The 24,847-nt window shown below is 38.1% G+C and overlaps 1 protein-coding gene and 1 long non-coding RNA gene across 8 annotated transcripts in view; one reads left to right on the top strand and one right to left on the bottom strand.

Moving 5' to 3' along the window:
• FANCC (FA complementation group C) overlaps window positions 1-9,792 on the bottom strand; it is a 183,718-nt gene extending 173,926 nt beyond the window's left edge. For 2 of the 5 annotated variants that reach the window (XM_072959173.1, XM_072959174.1), the window contains exon 1: window positions 9,583-9,792. The gene's annotated coding sequence lies outside the window, so the exon portion shown is untranslated. Of the gene's footprint in view, window positions 1-9,189; window positions 9,328-9,582 lie in introns of those variants that run through there. The other 3 variants (XM_072959172.1, XM_072959176.1, XM_072959175.1) reach the window with 2 other exon arrangements.
• A 94-nt stretch (window positions 9,793-9,886) lies between these two features.
• The window catches only part of LOC116279955 (uncharacterized), a 63,275-nt gene continuing 48,314 nt past the window's right edge, over window positions 9,887-24,847 (top strand). For all 3 annotated transcript variants that reach the window (XR_004189244.2, XR_012071830.1, XR_012071831.1), the window contains exons 1-2: window positions 9,887-10,041; window positions 17,312-17,370. This is a non-coding gene — a long non-coding RNA (uncharacterized lncRNA). The remainder of the gene's footprint in view (window positions 10,042-17,311; window positions 17,371-24,847) is intronic.

Below are 24,847 nucleotides of genomic sequence, written 5' to 3'. Positions count from 1 at the left end.
CACCATGAACCCAATGAGATGTAGATCTTGTTGGAGAGGGCATAACCATGGCTTGCTGAATGGCAGTGAAGTCTCTGTGGGTGATGTGCCATCAGAACTTGCTAGAAATCCACCTTTTGTAACTTGACAGACAGAAGGCCCTGTAGAGTGCCATGAAAAGCTGGTCACACGGAGGTGTCTCACTGGAGGTACTCCGTGACAAAATCACCTGAGAGGAATGATGGGGTAAGCTGCTGGCAGTCGGGTGCTGCTGGCCACAGCGCACCACAGGACCCTAGAGGAGCACGCAAGTGCAGGAGCCTGTTGCTGGAGGAGCTGCAAGCCCCAGAAGCTGGGCAGTGGGGGAGCCAAGCTCGGGAGGAACCACTCAAGCGACAGGAGCTGTGCACTGGGGAAGCCGTGTCAGCTGCAGGAGCCAGAGGTCCTTGTCTTGACGTTACATAAAATATTTTACACTGGTCTCCTACATGGACAACACTACACTGACTGATCTAATTAGCAGGAATTAATAAGTACTTTAGATGCCTTATTAATATATATGTCAACAAGTGAGTGAGAGATAAACCCCACAAAATTAGCCAATTTCTTCTGTGAAGATCCACATAGCAAATATTTCAGGCTTTGGGGATTGTCACATATTCTTTTCTTTTCTCCAAACACTTAAAAATACAAAAAACATTCTTAGGTCACAGGTCATATAAGAACAGGTGGCAGGCCAATTCATATCCACAGGCCACAGTTTGCTGAATCTTGACCTGGAGCACACTGAGACATCCCCTATAAAGTGAGATATAAGTTGCTCTGCTCTGCATCACCTACCATGAAAAGAGGAACAATGGTGGGGTAATTTTTTTTAATTTTGGAGGCAACATATATCACATTTGCATGCACTGTTTTGTCCCATCTGTAGAGTCATGCATAAGGCTGCCTGCTTTGAGTGGTATCAGAGCAAGAGAAGCATCTGCAGCTCACGATCCTTCAGGAATCAAGGTTTGTTTATTTATTAGGTAAAAAACTCGAACCATCTAAGGTTCTAGCTGACTGCAAAGGAAATAAGGATTAAGTCATGGAAACAAGACACAGATATCAATTATGACCTTGTGGTCAACTGCAGGAACAAAGATTATAACAGTTTTGTGTATTATTTATTTGCTTATTGTATGTGCATATGTATACTTACATATATACATATGTGTTATATGTATGTATATATGTATGTAATTTTCTTCTCTTTCCTTCCCATTTTTACTTTATGTATACGTTGTTAGAAATTAACTTTACAATTCTGGCTTTAGAAAACAGAACATTCAGTTGGTCTACGGCTGATTTTGAAATGTAATATAGTCAGCAATTAATACACTGAACTTTAGGATTGGTCATTTGCTCATTCCAGGAAACAGTAAAACTTGTTCACTTGTAAAGCATAGCTTTATCTTGTTTTGTTGCTGAACAGCCAAAATAGGCCTTAATAAATTTTAAAAACTCACATCCTGACCACAATGGAGTTAAATTTAGAAATCAACAACAAAAATGTATGAAATTCCAAAGTATTCAGAAACTAAGCACCACACTTCTAAATAACCAATGGGTCAAAAACGAAATCACAAAGGAAATCAGAAAATATCCTGAACTAAATGAAGACAAAGACATAACATATCAAAATTTTGGAGAAGCAGCTTAAGCAATGTTTAAAGAAATTTTTAACTTTGAATGGTTGTATTAGAAAAGAATAAAGGTCTCAAATCAGTAAGTTAAGCCTCTACCTTAAGAAACTAGAAAGAACAGCAAACTAAACCCAAAGCAAGCAGAATGAAAAATGTAATAAAAAATATAGTAGAAATCAATGAAATAGAACACAGAAAAACAACAGATAATAATCAATGAAATGAAAAGCTGATTCTTTGAAAAGATCAAAACTGACAGACTTTCAGCTATACTGATCAAGAAAAAAAGAAAAAGAATACAAATTACCAAAATCAGAAATGAAACAGGGGCTGTCATTACTAACTCTACAGACATAAGGATTTTAAGAAAAAGTCAAACCACTTTTACATCAACAAGTGCACAACTTAGTGAAGAAAAAAAAAATCTTAGAGAGAGATAATTTACCAAAAGAAAGAAAAAATCAAAATTGACTTATAACGGATCTATAAATGTAGTGTAAAAAAAACTGAATTTGTCATTTAAAATTTTCCCGTAAAGAAAAATCCAGGAACAGATAACTTCATGGGTGAATTTTATGAAATATTTAAAGAAGAAAAATTACTAATCCTTCCCAAACTCTTTCAGAAGATGTAAGAGGAAGGAACACTTCTCAACTCATTCTAAAATGCCAGTATTACCATAAAATCAACACCAAAGACAGCACAAGAAAATTATCCACCAACATACCTCAAGAATATAGACACAAATATACTAAACAAAATATTACTAAACCAAATCCAGTAACATAAAAAAAGGATTATATACCTTGAACAAATGGGACTTATCCTAGGAATGAAAGATTAGTGTATCATTAAAAAAATCAATACACATAACAAGTTATGTTAATAGAATAAAGACACAAAACCACATGGTTATCTCAATAGATGCAGAAGAGCATCTGACAAAAATACACCATTTATTCATGATAACAACAAACTAGGAATGAAGGAAAGTTCCTCAACCCGATAAAGAGCATTTCTGAAAAAGTTACAGCTACAATCACTCTTACTGGTAAAGATTAAATGCTCTCCCCCTAAGATCAGGGGCAAGCCAAGAATGTCCACTCTCCTCACATCTACTCAGCAATGTACTGGAGGTTTGAGGCCAAAAAGGAAAAAAATTAAAGGCATCCGGATAAAAAGGGAGAAGTAAAATTGTTTTCATTTACTGATGACATGATACTATATGTAGAAAATTCTAATTCTCACACACACACACACACACACACCTGCTTAAAGTAACAATCAAGCAAGGCTGCACAAGATAAATATACAAAAATCAACTATAATTTTTACATACTGGCAATGAACAATCCAAAACTGAAAACTGAAATACAATTCTATTCACAGTAGTAGGGAGTAAAAAGTGTAGACCTTTTAGAATATGTTTGAACTTAAATGACTAACAGTTTAAAGCAAGTAGATATAATTATGGGTCAACATATATGTACCCCATAGTAACAACAAATCAAAAAACTATGATAGATATACAAAAAACAAAAAGAAAAGAGTGCAACCATACTAGAAAAGAAGATCATCAAACCACAACAAAAGAAACAGAGAAAAAGAAATGAACAGAGAAAACTACAAAAACAACTAGCAAACAAGAAATGAAATGGAAATAAGTATATACCTATCAATAATTACTTTAAATGTCAATGGACTAAATGCTCCAATCTAAAGACATATGATAACTAACTGGATTTTTAAAAAAAAAATGTATGTACCACTTACAAGAGATTCACTTCAGAGTCAGACACAGACTGAAAGTGAGGGGATGGAAAAAGCTATTTCATGCAAACAGAAACAATAAAGCAAACAGAAACAATAAAGTAGCAATAGTCATATCAGGCAAAATAGACTTTAAAACAAAGGTTATAGTGAAAGACAAAGAAGGGAATTCTATAACGATAAAAGGATCAATATGAGAAGAGGATATTACACGTATTAACATATGCACACAACAAGGAGCATCTAAATATATAAAGCAAATACTAACAAACATCAAGGAAGAAACTGGCAATAAGACAGTAATAGTAGGAGAATTTAACACCCCACTAACATCAATGGACAGATCATCCAGGAAGAAGAAAAACCAGTAAGACAACAGTGGTCTTAAAATACAATAGACCAGTTGGATTTAATTAATATCTATAGGAAATTACATCCCAAAAAAGCACAAAACACATTCTTTTCAAATGCTCATTGAAAGTTCTCCAGTAGAACACATACTAGGTCACAAAACAAGCCTCAACAAGTTTAAGAGGACAGAAATTAGATCAAGTATTTTTTCTGACAATGGTATGAAACTAGAAATCAACTACAGAAAGACGGGAAAAGAACAAACATGGGGAGACTAAACAACATGCTACTAAAAAACCAATGGGTCATGGGTCAATTATGAAATCAAAGAGGAAATCAGAAAATACTTGAGACAAATTAAATCAGAAACAACTTTCCAATATCTATGAAATGCATTAAAAGTTCTAAGAGGGAAGTTCATAGAAACACAGGTTTTCCTCATAAAAAAAAAAATTCTCAAATAAACAACCAAATCTATCACACAAAAAAATTTGAAAAAGAAAAAGCACAAAGAAGGAAATGATAAAGATCACAGAGGAAATAAATAAAACAGAGGTTAAAAAAATTAAAAAGATCAATGAAACCAAAAGCTGGTTTTTGAAAATATTAAAAAAAAATTAATAAACCATTAGCCAGACTCACCAAGAAGAGAGGATTCAAATAAGATAAGAAATAAAAGAGAAGAAATAACAACCAATACCACAGAGGTACAAAAATAAAACACGAGAATACTATGAACAGTTATATGCCAACAAATTGGGCAACCTAGAAGAAATGCACAAATTTTTAGAAACATACAGCCTGCCAAGATGGAGTTAAGAAGAAACAGACAATTCAAATAGACTGATCACTAGAAGTGAAACTGAATCCGTAATTTTAAAAAATTTCCAGCAAACAAAAGTCCAGGACTGAACTTCTTCACAGGGAATTCTACCAAACATATAAAGAAGAACTAATATCTATCCTTCTCAAACTATTCCAAAAAACTGAAGAGACGATCCCAAATTCATTCTATGAGGCCCCCAGTATCCTGATACCAAAACCAGACAGAGACACTACAAAAAAAAAAAAATTACAGGCTAATATCTTTGGATAATACACATGCAAAAATCCTCAACAAAATATTTTCAAACCAAATCTAACAAAACATAAAAAGAATCACACACCATGATCAAGCTGGATTTATTTCAGGGTCACAAGGATGGCTCAACATACACAAATCAATCAATTTGATACACCACATTAGCAAAAGGAAAGATAAAAATCACATGACCATCTCAATAAATACAGAAAAAGTCTTTGACAAAATCTACCACCCACTCATGATAAAACTCTCATTAAAGTAGGTATGGAGGGAACATATCTCAACATAATAAAGGCCATTTATGACAAATGCATAGCCAACATAATACTCAACAGTGACAGCTGAAAGCTTTCCTGCTAAATTCAGAAACAAGCCAAGGATGTCCACTCTTGATGCTTCTATTAACATGGTATCAGATGGTATCAGATGTTCTAGCCACAGCAATCAGGAAAGAAAAAGGAAAAAAAAAAGGTATGCAAATTGTAAGGGAAGAGGTAAAACTGTCACTATTTGCAGGTGACATGATACTTTATAAAGAGAACTCTAAAGTCTCCACCCAACAACTGTTAGAATAAATTAATTCAGCAGGGTTTCAGAATGCAAGATTAATATGCAGAAATGTTGTATTTCTATATACTAATACTGAAATACCAGAAAGAGAAAGTAAAATAAATAATAATAATAATAATCCTATTTAAAATTGCATCCAAAGAAATATCTAGGAATAAACTTACCCAAGGTGAAAGACCTATACTCTGAAAACTATAAAACAATGATGAAGGAAACTGAAGATTCAAAAAAATGGAAAGATATTCCATGCTTTTGAATTGGAAGAATTATTATTATTAAAGTGGGCATACTATCCAAAGCAACAGATTTAATGCAATCTCTATCAAAATACCCTTGACATTTTTCACCAAACTAGAATAAATAATCCTAAAATTTATATGGAACTACAAAAGACCCAAAATTGCCAAAGCAATCCTGAGAAAAAACAACAGAACTGGAGGTATAACCCTCCCAGATTTCAGACTATATTACAAAGCTACAGTAATCAAAAGAGCATGATAATGTCACAAAGAACAGACACACAGATCAATGGAACAGAATAGAGAGCACAGAAATAAACCCATGCACCAATGGTGAATCAATCTATGGCAAAGGAGGCAAGACTATACAACGGAGAAAACAGTCTCTTCAACAGTGGTGCTGGGAAAACTTGAGAACCACATGTAAATCAATGAGATTAGAACACTCCTTCAGACAACATACAAAAATAAACTCAAAATTGTTTAAAGAGCTAAATCTAAGACGTGAAACCATAAAACTCCTAGAAAAGAACATAGGCAGAACACTCTTTGACATAAATCACAGCAGTATCTTCTTGGATCAGTCTCTTAAGGCAGAAGAAATAAACGCAAAAATAAACAAATGGGACCTAATAACATTTAAAAGCTTTTGCACAGCAAAGAAAACCATCAACAAAACAAAAAGACAACCTATGTAATGGGAAAAAAATACTTGCAAATGACACAATGGGTTAATATCCAAAATATACAAAGAGCTCATACCACTCAACATCAAAAACTAGACAACTCAAACAAAAAACGGCCAGAAGACCTGAACAGACGTTTTCCAAAGAAGACATACAGATGGCTAACAGACACGTGAAAAGATGCTCAGTATCACTAATCATTAGAGAAATTCAAATCAAAACCACAATGAGGTATCACTTCACACCTGTCAGAATGGCTAGCATCAAAAAATCTACAAATAATAAATGGTGATAAGGATGTGGAGAAAAGGGAACCCTCATGCACTGCTGGTGGGAATGTAAATTGGTGCAACCAATACAGAAAACAGTATGGAGGTTCCTCAAAAAATTAAAATAGAGCTACCATATGATCCAGCAATTCCACCCCTAGGTACATATTTGGGGAAAAAAAAGACAAAAACATTAATTCAAAGAGATATATGCACCCCAATGTTCATAGCAGCATTATTTATAACAGACAAGACATGGAAGCAACCCAAATGCCTATCAACCAACAATTGGTTAAAAAGATGAGGTACATGATCAGAATGGCCTTCATTAAAAAGCCCACTAACAATAAATGCTGGAGAGGGTGTGGCAAAAAGGGAACCCTCCTACACTGTTGGTGGGATGTAATTTGGTACAGCCACTATGGAAAACAGTATGGAGATGCCTTTAAACACTAAAAATCATTACCATATGATCCAGCAATCCCACTCCTGGGCATATATCTGGAGAAAACTATAATTTGAAAAAAATACATGCACCCCAATGTTCATAGCAGCACTATTTACAATAGCTAAGACATGGAAGCAACTTACACATCCATTGACAGATGACTGGATAAAGAAAATGTGATATATACATGTATATATGTAATAAACACACACAATGGAATATTACTCAGCAATAAAAATAAATGAAATAATGCCACTTGCGACAACAGGGATGGACCTAGAGATATCACACTAAGTGAACTAGGTTAGAGAGAGAAAGACAAATACTGTATGATGTCACTTACATGTTGAATCTGAAAAACAATACAAATGAACGTATATGTAAAACAGAAAAAGACTCACAGATGTGGAAAACAAATTTGTGGTTACCACAGGGGAGAGGGAAGGGTGGGAAGGGACAAAGTAGGGGTATGGAATTAATAGATACAAACTACTGCATATAAAATAGATAAGCAACAAGGATATACTGTATAGCACAGAGAATTATACCCATTATCTTATAATAACTTAAAATGGAGTATAACCTGCAAAAATACTAAATCACTATGCTGTAAACGTGAGACTAACACAATATTGTAAATCAACTAAACTTCAATTAAAAAATAATAATGATTCATTTGGAGCTGATTTCCAGCCTGACTTGAGGCTCCACAACTATCAACCTGAAACTGCCACACATGTGAAATTCCCTGGCTCTCTCTGTGGCCTGGATAATCAATCCAACTTTCTACTGGCCAGGCTGGCCTCCCTGTAGCTGGCTTTCATAAATACAAAATTTGTATAATTGTCGCTGGAACTACTTGCTGAAATATGGAACTGGTTAAAAATATCATTTATTTAAAAATGTACATGCACAGTTTCACATACACACAGCAACACATCTTCCACATCCAGTCAATCAATCAAGTTAATGCTTTTTATTACAGAACAGAAAAAATACGACATTCCAACCTACACAGTTTGCCTTTTTTCTGGAGCCTTAATGTTTTTCAATAAATCAAGAGGAATATGACTGAATAATGAAAAAAGTGAATTAAAACATATAATACACCAAGGTATAATTAGCCCAATTCTAAAGAAGCAGGGTATAACTTTGACTCTGAAGGAAAGAGGCCTTGGATATAACTAGGAAAAGCAAATTCTTTTTTGATGCAGTCTTTCTTGTACATGTATGTAATGTATAGGACGGTTTATTTCCTTGTGAATCTGGCACAATATATTAAATTAAAACATCAATTTGATTTAAGTTTAACGGATAAAGTCACAATGAATATGTTTTCTAAGTTTCTGTAATAAGTGATCCCAACACATGGTATGAATTTCATCATTTATAACAATCTTTCCTCCATCTTAAGGGGATTAATGAGAAAACGTTCTGAGCTGCACAGCACTAAAGGTGAGTGACAGCCACAAAGAACTAAAGTTGGGTGGTCCAAAAGTGCCCTGCTCATCCGATAAATCAGTCAATCACATCACAGTTCAGATGCATTAAATGGAACACAGGTTAGAATGAAACCAGGAGCCCAGCTTTTCAAAAGCTTCTGAGTAGGACAAAATTAGAAGCACATACAAGTCTTTGCTGGAAAATTCCCTGGCCTTTCCTTGACAGGTCCCAAATTTCTCATGTTTCAAAAACTCGAAACCATTTTCCCCCTCCAGACCGCTCTAGCCCATACAACATGACCATAGAGAGTTCATGGTTTGTATACACGCCCACGTAAAAAACAGGAAAAAAAGGAAGCTAAACAAACAACACACTCTCCTCCCCCCACCCCCCCGGAACACCTCTCCGTTTGGCCTGTCATTCAAAAAAAGAGAGCTACGGGGAGATGATGGCCCCTCAGAACCCGCCCGCCCTTCTAGGACGAAAGGCCTGGAGAGCAGAAAGGGTAAAAGCCGCGCCCGGGACTCCTCTAATTGGACCTCTCCCCCTCCCAGCGCCCAGGGGGCGGGGGACCATGCCGCGAGCAGGCGGCCAGCTGTAAAGAATGATGAATTAAAAGACGCGAGCTTTTCCAGCTCCCACAGATCCAGGGCGAAGAAAGTCACCTTTCCACCTCCCCTTTTAAGAAGACATAGCTGCCTCTGCTCAATGCACAAAACGAGCCAAAACGCCAACTCCCGGCTCCCACCGCTCTGGGGGCTCCCTTCCAAGTGACCCTCTGACGGCTCCATCCCCTGGGCCTGCCGCGCGCTCTGACCACGCCCCTCGCCTGCGGCCCCGCCCCTCGGGCTGGCGCCACCTCAAGTCCCTACCCACCTCCCCGTCTCAGCCCCTGCACGCGGCGGGAGCCCCCCGCTCGCCCACCTAGAGGCGGGGAGCGCAGCGGACGTTCTCGCGAGTCTTCCCTCCCTACTCTCCCACCCCTCAAAGCTGACGTGTCGGCCAGACCCCCGAGGGAGGCAGCTGCCTTCGCTCCCGTTCTGCGGCCTCTCTCTTACCGGGTGGTCCGCGCCAGAGCTGCTTCAGCAGTTTAGGCCTTGGCGGAAAGGCTGCCACCGCCCGGGTTTTGCGGCTTGAAACTGTGGCTTTGCCTCGTACTGGCTTTTTGTTTTGTTTAGACTTTTTTGGAATTTTCCCGCGGTCGCTCGGCAGTGGAGCGGCGCACACGTATCCGCAGTGCATTCTGGGGCCTGGCGAGCGCCCCGCGTCCTCGCGGCATCGCGGGAAATTCGGACGAATCTCGTCCTCGTGGGGGCGGGGCGGGGCGGGGCGGGGCCGGGTCTGGGCCGGAAGTCGGCCCGGCCAGGCGGTCCCCGGGCAGGTGGAGCCGCTGAGGCTGCCCAAAGTGTCCGCAGGGCCGCAGCTGCACCCCAGGAAGGACCCGGAAGGAAAAAATCCGGGGCTTTTAATGGGCTGTGGCCCAGTTATTTCAAGATTCTGCTCACAATGCAGAGAAGGTAAGATGAAAGTTTTTTTGAAAGAAAAATTGAGTCTTTGTCAAGAACACCTCTAAACAAGGCCTAGAATAGATTTTCCTCGGTGTGGTCACGCACAAAAAAGGAATCTTTCTTGAGTTAATATCCCTCACCATCACCACCACCAAAATCAGTTCCGTACTGCCTAGTCAGGCCACTCAAGGTGGCTGTTCCCTTGCTATCTGTGCATCCATACTGGACCCGTGCCCCCTTCACCCACATCCTACTGAGGACAGACCCTACATGCTTGTCCCAGGCTCCAGCTAGTGGTTATTCTTATCAAAGGGGCGGCAAGGGCCGTGCCCCTCTGCTGGTAGTGGGCTCTGCTACACACACAGTGGGGAGTTGCTGGAGGACCAGGTATCAGACACGCATGATCTCTCCATCCGTTAAACCATTTATATCTCTGTTGCTGACTCCAGGTTCTTTGGTCTTGAAGCTGAGTGAGTACAGGCCTTGGAGGCCTGCAGGGTGCCGCCCAACACATACAGTGTTTGGTTGGGGTTTACATCAGTTCAGTGCTGAGTTTAAATCTCTTAAATGGAAAGCAGCATTTTCTATAAAATTCCATGCGTGTCTTAGTGGATTTTTTTTTTATTCTTGAACTGAGTAATGCATGAAGGTTTTTCATAGATGTTTAAATTGGAAAAGAAAAGTCTGAGGAAACTAACCTTTAGCTTCAATTTAAAAAAAAATCAATACCTTATAAAACTGCAACTTCACAGGCGCTTTCAGAAAATCTTATTACCAGGCAATGTACACATGTAATAAAAATATTTAAATACACCCACCCTTCTATAATGAAGGAAGACCCCTTTTACCAATGAATGTTGAATTCAGAGATTAGATAACTTACTAAGTTTATGCAGCTTGTAAGTGACAACGTTGGTATATAACTTTTTTTTTAATTAAAGGGAAATAAAAAGGAACCCAATCCAGAATTTGAGACAAATTTGTCAGGATCTGCAACTGTATTAAAAAATGAGATGTTAAATCCATTCTTGAAAATATTCCCTGCCAGCTGAAGAGGTCTGTGCTTTTTTGATGTATGTGTGGTTCAGTGTGGGTAAATCCAAAGCAGACTTTGTGTACAGAGATACATTCTTGAGTGATACACATCATGGCACCTTGGTGGTAAGAAGAAAGTCTTGTTTGTGGTAAAAAATATGAGCAAGTTTAAATTTTGTGTTTATCAGCAAAGGAAACAATTAAACCATGTATTTCTTTAGAGAAAATAATCTGTTTTGGTATTTAGGTCTTTATAAATGTTTGCTGAAAAATCATTTCTAGTGTTTGTAGCGTTAATAATTGGGGTCTTGCCATATTGTGGTTTTATGTCTTTTTAATTCAATAGTTAATAAAGAGTTGCTAGGCTCATTCAATTTTACAATATGTGAAAGGACATCATATTTAAGCCTAATTTAGACCTAAATGGGAAAATGTATAGTATAAATTTCCAAATACATATTTACAGGACATTCATTTTATCTGGAATCCATATGTATGGAGCTAACCTAATATGTAAGCAGTAATGAGACGATCACTTTATAAAATGTTTGAAAAGTTTCCTGAGACAAATACTTAGATATGAATCCTATTTTTAACTGCCTCATAAAACTGAGTATGTGTGTTTCTAGAAACAATTTTGGTTATACTATAGAGTCAAATCACACTTAAATAATATGGCAAAAATGAAAAATGGCATGTGTAGGTGAAATTTTTTTCATCCTTAGACGTAATTAAATCCATTCTAATGGAACCCATCCTTTAGGATCTTTACATTCTAGAGGGAAAAACAGCACAGCTGAGTGCTGCAAAGTTCGTCAAATCAAATGTTCCTTCCAAAATTCAACAAATAGAGTCAGCTGTCTTGCATTATAGCCATTATAGTAAGACTCATGTTTCCAGAATTAGTCCAGACACCTACCTAGTTTCCATCTCCCATATGGCACCTCAGCATGTGACATTATCTTGCCATGGCTCTGATATTTGCCTCTAGTGCCTTAATGGTGAATATTTAATGAGTGTTTATTAAATCCCAGGCACTAGGCTGATTCCTTGGCCTGATTATTTTTTTTAATTCTCACAGTGATCTTATGTGGTAGGCGGCATTCCAATTTCACAGTAGAGAAACTGATGCACAATCTCTGTTGCACCTTCAGATACAAAGAGATTGACTCTGGTGCTGGTGTTTCTTATCACTTGCTGTTCTCTTGCCCATGCCCCAGACTAGGTACCAGACCACTTCCCAAGTTTTTAGTGGGGCAGAAGTAAGGGAGGGGCGATGTGACCCCAGAGGCTTGTGCATGTTAGTCACCACACTGCTTTCCTCTGAAAACATTCTGACTGAGGAAATGAATGTTGAATTGGAGATGAAAACAGTAAGAGTAATGTTTGTGCATAAATCCTTCAAGAAATGGTGCAGGTAATAGTGAAGATCTTAGATCTGCCACCCTGATGGGGGAAACGCAGCCGAGGAAACAGGGCTGCCAGGAAACAGAGGTGGAAAGTAATGGAAAAGGGAAATGTATTATAACTGTTGCATGGTACCACCACCCTCCCCACTCACACTCATTCCCTAGGCTCTGCTGAAAGAATGCACCTTAGCAAGGCATGTTTGTACTGATTGCCCAGCTCCCTGCCACAGATACTTGAACTAGGAATGCTAACCTGACCCTCACTGAGCCGATCAAGCTATTGCAGGGGAATTTGAAACTTCAGCACTAAGATTGATTGTACCACTCCTACATCACAGAAGCCAAATCCCATGCCAACCAAAGTTACTGGGAGAAGAAAAAATGCATATGTAGCAAAGAAAGCTGATTGTCTGAAAAAAGCAAAAAAGTTGCAAGATCATGTTATTCCATGAGAGATAGGGGATAGTTGCCATTCCCAACTTTCCATTTTTAAGCCCAATTTTAAGGCAAACTGACTATTTTTCTGTTCTTAATTTTATATAAGATTCCCCTGTATTCTCACAATAATCACCCCTTCACTTATTCTGACTTTGGTGAGTTTCCCCTATTGCAAAGCAAGCCCTGACTAAGGACCTCGAAATGGCAGTTCTTTGTGTCACTGAGTATTAGCACTTCGGCTGAACTTGCTTGATAAATTGATCAATTGACACCTCCTGAGAACTTCCCAAACAGAAGGCATAAAGCATATATAGGCTGTGTTCCGGATACCGAAACACCTGGAGTTGGGAGAACTCTCACAGCTCACCTATGTAATCCTGGAGTTCCCAGTTGGACCAATTTATACTTCGATCAGCAGTATATGAGAGATAAAAGAAGTTTCTTTGTGTGTGTGTGTTTTTTTAGGGGGGTGGTAGCTAGGTTTATTTATTTTAGAGGAGGCACTGGGGATTGAACCCAGGACCTCGTGCGTGCTAAGCATGAGCTCAACCACTGAGCCATACCCTCCCCCATCCAGGAGTTCCCTAGATGTGGGCCAGTGAAATGTCGTTAATATTAGAGGGCTAATAGAGTTAACATATGTTTGGTCAAATAAAGACTTTGGGGAATCTACCATCATTTCAATTTAAAAAAAAAATTTAACTTATGAGAGGGAGTCTCAAAGAAGTCGTATAAATTGAATAAATTTTGCTTCACAAAAAACTCATTAGATTGTCCTTATTAATCTCATTTTACTACTTCCTCTCCCCTTGTTAGTAAGAGAACACTGCTTTTACTTACCATGCAGTGCGCCCAATTAAAAAAAGACTACATTTCCCAGACTCCCTTGCTTTAGGGGTGTCCATGTAACTAAGTAAGAGAGAAGTGGAAGCTAAAGAGAAGGTGGGACCTTAAGAAAGACTTCTTGAAAGGTACAAAGACAATAGGCAACAACCTTTTTAGCCCTTTCCTCTTTTTCTTGCTTCCTACTGGAGGTCCAGTCATCTCTGACCATAAGTTACCTTAAAGACAATGATCCTGGAAAAAGGATGCAGAACAAAAGAAATAGAAGGACCCTGGGTCCCCAGTAATCATGGGCATTACCTGGTTTGCCTAACCCTGACTTATTTTAGAATAGAGAAAAGTAAAGAAAAGAAAGGAAAAAAATACATATTCTCTGCTCTTGTGAAGCTTAGTCTAGTGAAGGGAATCTTCCTTTAATTAATCATCGTCTCTTCCAGCAGCATAGCTCAATAGATACACAGTTGTCAAAATGAGACAACTCAAGACAGGCAAGTTTCATTCAAAAAAGGGAGGGGGAGGAGGGGTCTAATCACCTCAAAAGACAGGAAGGTGGGAGGCTCTTATCCACATACTAAGATTCTGTGAATATTGTAGAAAGGATAAACAACTCTATCATTGTGCAAACTCTGACATAGAATTCCCAGAAAACAAAAATCTGTCCTTTTTCCATTAAGCAATAATATACTCTATTTGGAAAAAATATATATATATATATATAAAAGCGGTTTTAGTCAGATTTTCTTTAGTTCAGTAAAAAAATGCCTTCCTATTCAGAGCATGCATTCCCATCAATCATGTTGTCTTGTAACTAACATGGCACATTTTTATTGCCTGCAAAAAATAATGAATTACATTTTAAAATGAGCACATGGCTTAAAAATGATTTTCCTTGTAAGTATTTCATAACGATTCATTTAGCATGAAATTAATATTAAAGAACTGCTAAGAATAAGTACTTTTAAAATAGCAAATGAAAAAAATTATGCATATTTATGACTTGACTAATTCTGACAACTATTAAATCAAAAATAAGTAAGTTTTATCCCATTTTTGTGTCTGTTTCAGATTGCCTACCATTTTCTAGTAAGACTAATTAACTGCATTTGTTCGTGTGCTGCATAAAGGTTTCATTACACTCAAGTCATACAATAAGGCAGCTGCTGGGGGGGTGGAGGAAATGGGAAGACGTAGGTCAAAGGGTACAAACTTACAGTTACAAGACGAGTAAATTCTGAGAATCTAAGGTACAGCACAGTGACTGTAGTTAACAATCCTGTAAACTACTTAAAAGTTGCTAAGAGAGTAAATCTTAAATGTTCTCATCCCCCAAAAAAGATAATGGAGATGTTAACTAACTCTATTTCGGTAATCACTTCACAATATGTATGTATATCAAATCACATTGTACACTTTAACTTACACAATGTTATATGTCAGTTATAACTTAATGAAACTAGAAAAAAAATGGCTGCTTGATAAAGGAACAAACTCCAAACATGATACCAACGTGTGTGTGTATGTTAGAGAGAGTGATTATACTTCCATTCCTCGAGATCCAAGATCTAGAAGGGCAGGTGGGAGAAACTAACATTTAACGAGCACCTATGAAGCCAAGCATTTTGCTGAACGTTACATTTATTGTCTCATTTAATTAGTCTCTCCAGCGTAATCTCATCACATAGAAGTGTGATAAAAAATGTCACTCCCATTTTGCGTGTAAGTCAATAGAGAATGTATCAGGAGTAATTTTAACTGTAAAAAATTTCGAGACAGCAAGTGACAGAGCATCATCTCCACTTTCACAGGGGCCTGATTTCACAGCTTCCTGTAATGGCTTGGATCTCTTTTCTTCTCACACTTGCAGGCACGTCTTCGCATTGCTCCATGGCTATTTCATGTGCATATATCTTTGCTCCCAACAAGGCCATACTCACCTTAAGAGCTGAAACTATGTCTTCTTCTGTATCTTTTGAGGATCTAGCAAAACGCTGAGCCAGAAAGAATAAGCAAGCACCCTGAACTTTGTTTGCATCTGCCCAACAGGCTTGTTTTGTTTAGCTTGAAGGATGTTTGAGGAAAAAAATTAATTGAAAACATTTAGAAATCAGAGAATTTCACCAAAAATTCTCTGCATCCCACTTTCCTTTTTTTAAAAAATGGACTATGTGGGTGCCCTGGGCCAGCATTTCTATCCGGGAACTGTCAGCTGTAGGTCAAGAGCAGTGCTCCCTGTAGACAAGCAGAGGATCTCCAACTGGGTGGTCTCCATCCAGCCCCAGACTGACCCCCGTAAGCACTTGAGTTTGGGACTCCTGTGCAAGGCACTCTGTAGAAATCTTTAGTGATGTCCTAATAATATCCTTTTGTTTTTCAAGTGTGGAAGCTGCTTGCTAAACCGATATCGGGCCCAGGAACCATTTGGGGGAATCTTCACAAACTGTTTTTAATGTGTAAATTGTCCTCTGAGACCTAGCTAATCAAAGTGTAACCCATGAACCTACAGCGTTAGCATCAGCTGGGAGCTTGTTTAAAGCTCAGCTGAACCAGGATCTGCAGTTTAGCAACATACTCAGGTGATCTGGATATGTAAAAAAATGAATAAATTCTCTAGGCTGAGGCCAGGAAAACCCAGCTCAGAATTTACCTATTATTCTTGATGACAGAAGGAGGGTACATTGTAGGAAAGGTAAAAAAAAAAAAAAGCACCACTTTATTTAGCACTGAGAATTCAAGGAAGAATATAGAGGCATAAGAGACCTTCAGTCCAGGATATGAGCATGTCCTACAGGTCCTCCTTTCTTCAGAGAGATTCTGTAGATTCTTTAAGGCCTACACGAACGTACAAGGGTCCTTTGTCCTTGTACTTCTCTTAAAATCCACCTCTGACAAAAGAACAGACAGCACAGTTTAAAAATGGGCAAAGGACTTGAGTAGACATTTCTTCAAAGGTCTCCAAGTGGCCAGTAAGCACAGGAAAAGATGTTCAATGTCATCAGTCAGCAGAAATGCAAATCAAAACCATTTCACACACCTGCTAGAATGGCTGTTATCAAACAAAACAAAATAAAACAAAACAGAAAATAGCAAGTGTTGGTGAGGGATGTAGAGAAACTGGAACTCTCATACATTGTTAGTAAGAATATAAAATGTTTATCTGCTATGAAAAACAGTTCGGCAGTTCCTCAAAAAGCTAAACATAGAATGACTACATGACCCAGCAATTCCACTACTAGGTATAGACCCAAAAGAATTGAAAATAGGGACTCAAGTAGATACTTGTACACCAGTGGTCACTGCACCATTAATCTCAATTGCCAAAAGGTGGGAACAACCCAAGTGTCTGTCAGCAGATGAATGGTTAAACAAAATGAGGTATATACCTTCAGTGGAAGATAATCCAGCCATAAAAAAGGATGAAGTTCTGATACGTGCTATAACATGGGTACTTTTTTTTAATTTTATTGACATGTAGTTGATTTACAATGTTAGTTTCAAGTGTATAGCAAGGTGATCCATTTATACATTTACATACATATATGTTTTTTTCTTTTCAGATTCATTTCCGGTATATGTTATTACAAGAAATTGAATGTAATTCCCTGTGCTATATACAGTAAGTCCTTGTTGTGTATCTATTTTAGATATAGTAATGTGTATCTGTTAGTCTCAACCCCTAATTTATCCCTCCCCACCCTTTCCCCTTTTGTAACCAGTTTAGTTTTCTATGTCCATGAATCTGTGTTTAGTTTGTAAATAGAATTTGTATAATTTTTTTTAGATTCCACATGTAAGTTATATCATATGATATTTGTCTTCCTTTGACTTACTTCACTCAGTATGATAATCTCTAGGTCCATCCATGTTGTTGCAAATGGCACTGTTTCATTCTTTATAGCTGAGTAATATTCCATTGTATAAACATACCACAACTTCTTTATCAAGTCATCTGTCAATGGACATTTAGGTTGTTTCCATGTCTTAGCTATTGTAAATAGTGCTGCTATGAACACTGGGGTACATGTGTCTTTTTGAATTATAGTTTCCTCCAGATACATGCCCAGGAGTGGAATTGCTGGATCATATAGTAAGTCTATTTTTAGTTTTTTTAAAGGACCTCCATACTGTCCTCCATAGTGGCTGCATCAGTTTACATTCCCATCAGCAGTGTAGGAGGTGTAACGTGGATACATCTTGAAAGCACTCTGATAAGTGAAATAAGCCAGACACACAGGAGGGCAAATATTCTATGATTACACTTATATGAAATGTTTAGAATAGGCAGATTTACAGAGATAGTAGATTAGAGATGACCAGGGCTGGGAAGAGGGTGTAGTGAAGAGAACTTGTTTCAGATGTTGAAAAAGTTTTAGAAATCATGGTGATGATTATACAATACTGTGAATCAAATTAATGCTACTGAATTATACACTTAAAATGGTTAAAATGACAAGTTTTATGTTATATATTCTTTGCCACAATAAAAAATTTTTTGCTCCTGGGGCTCCCCATACCAGTGTGGGTGAGTTGGAAGTTGATGGTCAGAATAAGTAGACAGGAAATGAACCTCTGACTGCTGAGCCCAAAGGCTGGAGGGAAAAATGTGGCACAGACCCAGGAGTCTACAGTTCATGAAGGTCAATGTGATGCCAAGTCAGGAGGGGATCACCCCAGACTGTGACCAGTCTGACAAAGAGAACAAATCAGAAGGGAATGACATCCAGGCAACCTGCTAACAGGACCAGGGTCATGGTCCCAGAGGCCAGAGACGTCAAAGGACACCTCAACAGGACACACTGGCCCTTCTCTGTCACCATAGGAGTGTATAAGACACTCTACCCCCCCATACCTCAAGATATAATCTTAAGAGAAGGAAGGAGGGAAGGAGTAACTGAGAAACATTTCTATCTGAGAGAGCTGAGCACCAACTAAAGACACAGTTAAATTAAGTGAACAGACTACAATTTTTAAGCCAGACAGAACTAACAGTTAAATTTTTACCTCCGCCTCTGCTCCCCACCCCCACCATAAACCAAAGGGAGAGGGATCATAAGGTAGATCGTATTGAGTAGAATCAACATAAAGAAATCTTGCAGGCATGGCAGTACATCCCCCAGCTCCTGTTAAACCTCTTACACTGATTCTGGTGCCACTGTATTGGCTTGTATGTGCTTCTGTGCTAAGGGCCAGGCCCTGCAGGGACTCGTTTTGAAAAACTAGACTTGGGGCTCCAGGAGAAATTGAACGCTTGCTTGGTTTCTTCCCCTTCCCTGTCCTTCTTCTCCATCCTTTTCCTGGCTTCTTCAGGAGGCCCTCCTTAATAAATCACTTGTACACAAAAGCTCATCTCATGGCCTGCTCCTGGGGAACAAACCTAAGACCCGCATTTTCTCTGCACTCCCAATTTGTAATATAATGAAACATTTACAACCTTGTCACATCTCCTACCTGATGGACCCCAAAAGTACTTGAGTTTGTGGCCCCTGTTCTAGGCAGGCTGCCTGGTTTGTAGGAAGCACTGAGCCAGTCCTAGGGCAGGAGTACCTTGCGTAGAGAAATTTTGAGCAAAGTCAGAGGACCAGTTAAGGAGCAAAATCAAAGAGATGGGCCCCTACCTCCTTCCTCCTCACTTTAGCCATCCCTTCCCCCTAACCCCGATTCTGCTTCTAGATGTTAGACTCCAGGCTGATGAAGGGGCTCCAGGAGCCCAAGTCGAATTTTCTGAAGTGAGACATAGGAGGGCCTGACCCTTAGAACAAAAGCTAAATCTTCACAATTTAAAAAGTAATATGGGTTTATTTCAGACATAGAAACTAGTAGCAAGTAAATAAAAATGAAATCAAATAATTCATTTTCTGGTTTAAAAATTTTTTTAATTTAATTTAATTTTTTTGGAGGGAGGAAGGTAATTAGGTTTATTCACTTATTTATTTTTAGAGGAGGTACTGGGGATTGAACCCAGGACCTCATGCATGCTAAGCATGTGCTCTACCACTGAGCTATCCCCTCTCCCTCATTTTCTGTTTTATATCCCTGGATCCATTAATTTTTTTCTCTTTTCCTCTTTTTCACTGGGTACTAGAGATTTCTTCTGCTAGTTTAAGTTACACAGTTTTTTTTAATTTTATTTTTTATTGACGTGTCATTAATTTTCAATGTTTCAGGTGTACAGCAAAGTGATTCAGTTATATGTATACACACACATATATATACACATATATTTTCAGATTCTTTTCCATTATAGCTTATTACAAGAAATTGCATATAGTTCCCTGTGCTGTAAAATCAGTCCTTGTTGATCTATTTTATATATAGTAGTGTGAACTTATACAATATTTTTGTTCAGCAGTGGCCGTACACATGTTTATTTACCACTGCTGATTTCTTTAATTTATCAACATCTGCATCCTCCCTTAAAAGAACTATTCAACTGCTACTACTCTGGTCCCAGGTATCACCATCTCTCACCTGGATCACTGCGCAGCGTTGCTCTTAGATTTCTCTGCCTCCACCTTGCAGCCATATACTCCTTTTAAAAGCCAGAGTTGGCACTTCTTTACAGAACATCCTCCAGGGGCACCATATTTGACTCAAAAAAAAAGTCAAAGTCCATAGCTTAGCCTGCAAAGGCTCACTGCCTTTGAAGTCTTGCAATTGCTCTGGCATCATTCCCTTATTAATCCTCCTTAGCTCACCTGGCTTCAGCACAGTGGCCCTTTTGCTCTGCCTCGAACATGCCTCTGGGCCTTTGCACTAGCTGTTGCTTCTTGTTTCTCTCACCTCCTTCATGTCGTTTCCCCAAGTATTCCTTCTTAATGAGGTATACCCTGATCATCCTACTTAAAATGGAAACAAAAACCAAAACAAAAAGCCCTCCTAACCCTCCTAATCCCCTTATTCTGCTCAATTTTTATTCTTTTCGACCAAAGCATCTCCTGACATATTATGTAATTGACTGAGTTATTATGTTTATTGTTTATTTTCAGCCTCCTTCAACTAACGTACGAAGTCCTGGTGGGCAGGGGTATTCAGCTGGCTTGCTCACTGAGTCATGGGTACCCTGAATACCCAGGCCAGTGTCTGACACAAAGCAGGCGTTCAATGAAGATTAGTTGAATGACTACTTTTCTTATAATTTATCTTGCAATTTTCTGTCTAATTGCCTTTTTCCTCTTAATTACTGGGGTATTTCATCTTTATTTTCTGAATCTTGTGTTGAATTTTGCACTTCTGCAATCATATTTTACTTTCAAAGGCTCTGTCTTGTTTTCTAAATGTTCCATATTTATAATCTCCTGTTTGTTTCATGGATACAACATGTCCTCTAATTTTGAAGTTTTCTTGAGTGATCTGTTGACTCTGAGTTTCCTTTTTCTGTTTTTGTTTTTGTTTTTCATCCTGAAAGATTTCTTCAGATTTATGATGAACTTGGTCTACTCATGTTTAAGATTGAGGCACTAAAGGCCCATTGGAAATTCCACATACCTGGTTGGATCTTGTCAGTGGGTGGTCCTCACTGAGTGCTGAAGGTGTCAGCCTGTCCTTTTTGTAGGGTAACCCTAAATATCAGTATCTAGTAATTTTGAGGGAGGAGATGGTTAGTTTTCCAGCAGAGAAGAGTCCTCTTAACTCCTTCCTGGGACCATACTCCTGGCTGTCCATGTTAGGGGACCTGGGCAGAATACAGGGGCTGCATTTCTCCCAGTTCAGTGTATAGATTTTCACTTGAGTTTTTCAGTACAGCACTTTATCCCTGCCGTAAGTTGGCGTGTATCCACAAGATCAGAGTCCTATGGTTCAATCCCTCCTGTCTTCAGCTAGTGTAGGGGCGGGGTAATTCTCTGGCTGTGTGGTGAGGAAGGAGCAGAATGCAGCTTGGGGGTCTGTTTCTTACAGACACTACCAGTTTGCCTCCTGCTGTTAGCTCTGCTGTGCACCCACGCTTCTGAAGTACCCAGCACCTCCAATTCCTGAGCCATCCGACGGTTTACTAGTGCAAATCTGCTCACTTCTGATCTTCCCGGCAGCTGGAGATTTTAGCTTCCAGTCTGCCAAGACAGACGCCATCCATTGATTTGCTTGCCGACTTCCAGTTTTGTTGCGCTCTGGCCTCTGCTGTTGTCTGTTCTGCTTTCTTTATTCTTAGGAGTTTATGCCTATTTAATTTATTTTGCCCTATTTTAGTGTTTTGGGAGGGAGCAAAAATTAAATTCTTTGGAAGTGATTTGTGTTATGCCCAATATACATAATATCTATGTAAAAAGAAAAGGAAAACACTTCCATTTTTCTTTTGAGGATCATTTCTTGGATTTTCCCATACTCTTTCAAACGAATTAAAATTTACAGTTCACGCTACTTATAGAAACTAGATATAGCTTTGGATATTACAAATAATCGTAAGCTTTCTTTCCATGTGAATTTCAGTTTGGTGAAAGTAAGAATTGGCCATAGAACAAAGTTAAAGTAGAGCTGTTAGTAACAGTAATTATATATATATAGTAAAAACCCTACTTGTTATATGAAGATAAATCACTGATTTAATTAAGATGAATGCATGTGTTTAAAGTATTTGTAATTTTTAGTGCATAGGTATATATAATGACCCAAGGATTATGGAATTGAGTTTACATCAGGACAGTGATTATCAAATGAAACGAAGTTTTACTCCATATATGCTTATTTGCATATGTGCAATGCTGTCTAAAAAGTATCTAGTCTTTAAAGACATTAAACATTTTAAAATGATGGGCAGAAGCATTGTGATTTGATCCTCTATAACATTAATCATTTATTCCACTGAGACAGTGTTTCCCAACATTTTTTAAACTCGTGTCACTTTTAAACAAATACAAAACTCATCATTTCCCCCAGTCCTTGCCATTTCTGATAAACTTCTCTTAAGGACCTAGGAGTCATTTAATAAGCTTTATATTCTATAGAAAAGTAATGTTTTATTTATATTTTCAAGTATAAAGTATTGAATATATACATTTTTTTCAAATCACATTTTCTCATTTCTCCAGATTCTGATTAGTTTCCTCTTTAGGTGTAGGAGGGAGGACAGGTGACCTTCCCAAGTTGGTAATACTATGTTGAGGATGATTTTAGAAGAAATAATGTTTTTTCGCCCTTATTCATGAGCATGACTGTTCTGTGAATTTTGGGACAAGGGAGAACATTTTCAAATGATGTATTTTTTTATAACTTTATTTATTTATTTATTTATGAAGTATAGTTGATGTACAATATTATATGTTACAGGTATACAATATAATGATTCACAGTTTTTAAAGGTTATATTCCATTTATAGTTATTATAAAATATTGGTTATATTCCCCATGTTGTACAGCACATCCTTGTAGCTTATTTTATACCTGATAGCTTGTACCTCTTAATCCTCCACCTCCATCTTGTCCCTTCCCCTTGCCTCTCCCCACTGGTCACCACTAGTTACCTTCTGTACCTCTGCAATGCTATTCTTTTCTGTTATACTCACTAGTTTGTTGTATTTTTTTAGATTCCACATGTAAGTGATTATCTTACAGTATCTGTCTTTCTTTGTCTGAATTACTTCACTTAGCGTAATGCCCTCCAAGTCTATCCATGCTGTACACCAGAAAATAACACATTTTAAATCAACTGTACTTCAATTAAAAAGCAAACAAACAACCCATTTAAAATATAGGCAGAAGAACTAAATAGACATTTTTCCAAAAGAGGAAATACAGGTGGCCAACAGGAACATAGAACGTTGTTCAGCATCACTAGTATCATGGAAACGCAAATCAGAATCACAATGGACACCACCTCACATCTGTCAGCATGGCCATCCTCAGAAAGAACACAATTAACAATTTTAGCAAGGATGTGGAGAAAAGGGAACCCTTGTGCACTGTTGGTGGGAATGCAAATTGTTGCAGCCACCATGGAAAACAATATGGAGGTTTCTCAAAAACCCAAAAACAGAACTACCATATGGCTGAGCAGTTCCACTCCTGGGCATATACCTGAAAAAAAAACAAAAGCATTAATTTAAAAAGATACATACACCCTGCTATTGACAGCAGCTTCATTTATAATTGACAAGACATGGAAGCATCCCAAGTGCACATCAACAGATGAATGGATAAAAAAGATGTAGCATGTATATGCAGTGGAATACAACTCACCCATGAAAAAGGATATTTTCCTGTTTGTGGCCTTTCATTCACTTTTTTTTTTGCACCTCAAAAACCAGAATTTTATAAACATTTCCATTGCATCAAAAACAACAAAATACCTAGAAATAAACTTAACCAAGGAGGTTAACAATACTCTGAAAACTGTAAAACATTGATGAAGAAAATTGAAGATGATACAAAGAAATGGAAAGATATCTTATGTTCTTGGATTGGAAGAATCAACATTATCAAAATGGCCATACTACTCAAAGCAACCTACAGATGAAATACAACCCTGTCAAAATATTCATGACATTTTTCACAGAACTAGAATGAACAATTCCAAAATTTATATGGAACCATAAAAGGCCCTGAATTGCCAAAGGAATCTTTTGTAGGTCTTTTTTTTTTTTTTTTGTCTTTTTTCTTTTTGTTCTCTCTTACGGTTTGATGACTAGAGTAGTTCCTTTCACATTTGTTGTAAGTCTGGTTTGGTGGTGCTGAAATCTTTTAGCTTTTGTTTATCTGTGAAGCTTTTGATTTCTCCACCAAGTCTGAACGAGAGCCTTGCTGAATAGATTATTCTTGGTTGTAAGTTTCCCCCTTGCATCACTTTAAATATATTGTGCCACTCCCTTCTGGCCTGTAGAATTTCTGCTGAAAAATCAGCTGATAACCTTATGGGAGTTCCCTTGTATGTTAGTCATTGATTTTCTCCTTATCCTTAATTGTTGTCAATTTGATGACTATGTGCTTTGGTGTTCTCCTCTTTGGGTTGATCCTGTGCGGACCTCTTTGCACTTCCCGGACATGGTTGACTGTTTCCTTTCTCAAGTTAGAGAAGTTTTCTGTTGTTATCTCTTCAAAAATTTTCTCAGGTCTTTTCTCCCTCTCCTCTCTTTCTGGGACCCCTATAATGCAAATATTAGTGT

Source organism: Vicugna pacos, chromosome 4 (genome assembly GCF_048564905.1).
Source record: "Vicugna pacos chromosome 4, VicPac4, whole genome shotgun sequence".
NCBI classification, from domain to species: domain Eukaryota; kingdom Metazoa; phylum Chordata; class Mammalia; order Artiodactyla; family Camelidae; genus Vicugna; species Vicugna pacos.
The sequence above is the reverse complement of the archived record's forward strand: the minus strand, read 5'-3'. Positions and strand labels throughout refer to the sequence as shown.